Source organism: Delphinus delphis, chromosome Y, assembly GCF_949987515.2.
Source record: "Delphinus delphis chromosome Y, mDelDel1.2, whole genome shotgun sequence".
Lineage (NCBI taxonomy): Eukaryota > Metazoa > Chordata > Mammalia > Artiodactyla > Delphinidae > Delphinus > Delphinus delphis.
Genome location: NC_082705.1, coordinates 2988255 through 2993100, shown reverse-complemented (window position 1 = coordinate 2993100; position 4846 = coordinate 2988255).

Here is a 4846-nt window from a genome sequence, read left to right as displayed (position 1 = left end):
TATGTGTACCTCTTCTTTGAAGTCAAATCATACTTCTCCCATGTAATATCTCCCAGGAAAACAGTTCTATGTAACATCATCACTCTAATAATAAAATCCTAGAATTCAAGAAGTTTCTTCACTTCATCTATCATCTCTGTTATAGTGACCACAAAACCACATAGATAAGCCTATTTTCTTGTTCATATTTCATCATCTACTGCTCACATTTTACTACTTGTTCCTTAACCATTCACTCTCAAACTAGACCACTTACAGCTCTCATTTGAATGTATTATTAATGGTTTATTTGCAAGAAAAAAAAACTCTGTATTCCAGTAAATTCACTTAGCTCACCCACCTATTAAATAGCCACTTAAAGCAAATAGGATTCTTTACTTACCAAAAGTGTACATCTGTCCTCATCAAGAGTTTTAAGCAGTTCATAATAAGGCATTCAGATATAACACCAAGGATAAAGGAACATGAGTCAACTAACTAAGAAAATCCCAGCAGCTTAGTAAAGTCACTGTTAACTAGTACAAACTTAGCTGAATTTCCTAGAAACCAATGAAGAAATAGAACCATGATAGATTTTATCTAGTAAAAAGAACAGTTCATTAAGCGATACAAACTTTTCATAACATGAAGTTTTTAGAGAAATCTCATGAAAGTATTAAAAAGTACTGAAAGATAATAGTATCAATCAATTACTTCTGTTATTGTTAGCTTCTTCAGTAGCACAGACAATCCTTACAGGTACTTCCTTACAGTAATTACTTCTTAAGGCTGTGATTTTCAACTGTGGGTGATTTTGTCCCCAGGGGACATTCAGTAAAGTTTGGAGCCATTTTTCGTCATCACAACTGGTGTGGGGGGTTGCTACTGTCACCTAGTGGGTACAGGACATAAATACTGCTAAATATCTCACAATGCACAGGACAGGCTCCAACAACAAAGAATTATGCAGCTCAAAATGTCAATAGTGCTGAGTTAAGAAGTCCTGGATTCTCAAGGGCATGATTCTAAATCACAGGCATCTCTACAAACTAGTCTGAGAATTAGATTATGTATTCAGTTTTCTGGTGATTGAAAATTGGAAAAGGGATGTGTTGTGGCTTAATAAATCCAGCAAAGTAAAAATCTAGGCAATCTCTTAGACAACTTCTCTTAATAGTTTCAACTGTACTATACAATATTAATTCAAAAACAAAGTCACTGTTAAACATCTATTGTAGAATGAAAGGGATTCCAAAAGCTCTAGATTTATGGGACACAAGTGACAATCTGTACATGCAACAAGTTGAATAAATATTAATCATGCTGAGTAAAAAAAGCCAATCTCAAAAGGCTGTACACTGCATGATACCATTTAGTTGCATTCTGAAAATGACAAAATAATAGAAATGGAGAGAAGAGCAACAGTGGTTGCCAGGGCTTAAAAATGATTGCAAGGAGGATACACAGGATCTCTCTATATTACCTCTGCAACTTCCTGTAAACCTATAATTATTTCAAAATAAAAAAATATTTAAAAATGAGTCATAATGAAACTAAGTTTATAATCTGTTCAATAGAAATTCATCTGGATTCTGTCTCCCAAACCTGAAATGTTTGGGTATAACTGACAATTATCTGTTTTCTCTGACAGTACCTGACAGGTTCCTTCTTTGGTTCATTCATGGAATGACAGCCAATGGATGATAATACAACAGACAAGGATGCTAGTTTTCTAATTTGTTACAGTAGCAGGAAATCTAGCCAATCTATCAGTTAACAAATAGGATAAAATAGTAAACAAAAGATGACACAGTTCCTGAATTCATAGAACTTAAAGAGTCTAGCGAAAAATAATTAAACAGATATTTACAAATAATTATGTAATTACAGGTACTCAAACTGTTGCTACAAAGAGCCTAAGTACAGGTTACTTACTATCTATAAGTGGACTGTACCCTGTCTGTGGAGTAATTTAAAACTTATATGCAAGATTATATAGGTGATTTTATTTTATGCTCTATGATTTTCCTTCTTTTCCAAATTTTTCATATTGAATATTTTATAACCAGAAAAACGTCATCAGTGGGGGAAAGATTACAATCTTGAAAAACCCATCTAATATAGGAATAATGATCAAATGTTTAAACAAAGAATCTAGTCTGAACTACAATGTAATGGCTGTGTATACCTAAACTGTAACAAAAAGAAACTTGCAATATTACCAATGTTGATTTATCAATTTATTATTTTCTTTCCCCATACACGGGCCTCTCACTGTTGTGGCCTCTCCAGTTGAGGAGCACAGGCTCCGGACGCACAGATTCAGCGGCCATAGCTCACGGACCGAGCCGCTCCACGGCATGTGGGATCTTTCGAGGCATGTGGGATCTTTCCCGACTGGGGCACGAACCCGTGTCCCCTGCATCGGCAGGCGGACTGTCAACCACTGCGCCACCAGAGAAGCCCGAGATGGGCAACCTTGTCTTGTTCCTGATCTTAGTGGAAATGCTTTCAGTTTTTCACCATTGAGGACGATGTTGGCTGTGGGTTTGTCATATATGGGCTTTATTACGTTGAGGAAAGTTCCCTCTATGCCTACTTTCTGTAGGGTTTTTATCGTAAATGGGTGTTGAATTGTGTCAAAACTTTCTCTGCATCTGTTGAGATGATCATATGGTTTTTCTCCTTCAATTTGTTAATATGGTGTATCACATTGATTAATTTGTGTATATTGAAGAATCCATGCATTCCTGGGATAAACACCACTTGATCAGGGTGTATGATCCTTTTAATGTGTTGTTTGATTCTCTTTGCTTGTATTTTGTTGAGGATTTTTGCATCTATGTTCATCAGTGATATTTTCATCAGTGATAGTTCATCAGTGATAAAACTACAGTGATATGTAGTTTTCTTTCTTTGTGACATCCTTGTCTGGTTTTGGTATCAAGGTGATGATGGCCTCGTAGAATGAGTTTGGGAGTGTTCCTCCCTCTGCTATATTTTGGAAGAGTTTGAGAAGGATAGGTGTTAGCTCTTCTCTAAATGTTCGATAGGATTCGCCTGTGAAGCCATCTGGTCCTGAGCTTTTGTATGTTGGAAGATTTTTAATCACAGTTTCAATTTCAGTGCTTGTGATTGGTCTGTTCATATTTTCTGTTTCTTCCTGATTCAGTCTTGGCAGGTTGTGCATTTTTAAGAATTTGTCCATTTCTTCTAGGTTGTCCATTTTATTGGCATAGAGTTGTTGGTAGTAATCTCTCATGATCTTTTGTATTTGTGCAGTGTCAGTTGTTACTTCTCCTTTTTCATTTCTAATTCTATTGAGTTGAATCCTCTCCTTTTTTCTTGATGAGTCTGGCTAATGGTTTATCAATTTTGTTTATCTTCTCCAAGAACAAGCTTCTAGTTATATTGATCTTCACTATCGTTTCCTTCATTTCTTTTTCATTTATTTCTGATCTGTTTTTTTATGATTTCTTTCCTTCTGCTAGCTTTGGGGGATTTTTGTTCTTCTTTCTCTAATTGCGTTAGGTGTAAGGTTAGGTTGTTTATTCAAGATGTTTCCTGTTTCTTAAGGTAGTATTGTATTGCTATAAACTTCCCTCTTAGAACTGTTTTTGCTGCATCCCATAGGTTTTGTCTCCATTGTCATTTGTTCCTAGGTAATTATTTTGTTTCCTCTTTGATTTCTTCAATGATCACTTCGTTATTAAGTAGTGTATTGTTTAGCCTCCATGTGTTTGTATTTTTTACAGATTTTTTTCCTGTAATTGAAATCTAGTCTCATAGCATTGTGGTCGGAAAAGACACTTGATACAATTTCAAATTTCTTAAAATTACCAAGGCTTGATTTGTGACCCAAGTTATGATCTATCCTGGAGAATGTTCCATTAACACTTGAGAAAAATGTGTATTCTGTTGTTTTGGATGGAGTGTCCTATAAATATCAATTAAGTCCATTTTGTTTAATGTATCATTTAAAGCTTGTGTTTCCTTATTTATTTTCATTCTGGATGATCTGTCCATGGGTGAAAGTGGGGTGTTTAAGTCCCCTACTATGAATGTGTTACTGTCGATTTCCCCTTTTATGGCTGTTAGTATTTGCCTTATGTATTGAGGTGCTCCTATTTTGAGAGCATATTTACAATTGTTATATCTTCTTCTTGGATTGATCCCTTGATCATTATGTAGTGTCCTTCTTTGTCTCTTCTAATAGTGTTTATTTTAAAGTCTATTTTATCTGATATAAGAATTGCTACTTCCGCTTTCTTTTGGTTTCCATTTGCATAGAATATCTTTTTCCATCCCCTTACTTTCAGTCTGCATGTGTCTCTAGGTCTGAAGTGGGTCTCTTGTAGACAGCATATATATGGATCTTGTTTTTGTATCCATTCAGTCAATCTGTGTCTTTTGGTGGGAATATTTAGTCCATTACATTTAAGGTAATTATTGATATGTATGTCCCTATTCCCGTTTTCTTAATTGTTTTAGGTTAGTTATTGTAGGTCTTTTCCTTCTCTTGTGTTTCTTGCCTAGAGAATTTTCTTTAGCATTTGTTGTAAAGGTGTTTTCATGGTGCTGAACTCTCTCAGCTTTTGCTAGTCTGTAAAGCTTTTGATTTCTCCAACAAATCTGAATGAGATCCTTGTTGTGTAGAGTAATCTTGGTTGCAGGTTTTTCTCCTTCATCACTTTAAATATGTCCTGCCAGTCCCTTCTGGCTTGCAGAGTTTCTGCTGAAAGATCAGCTGTTAACATTATGGAGATTCCCTTGTGTGTTATTTGTTGTTTTTCCCTTGCTGCTTTTAATATGCTTTCTTTGTATTTAATTTTTGACAGTTTGATTAATATGTGTCTTGGCATATTTC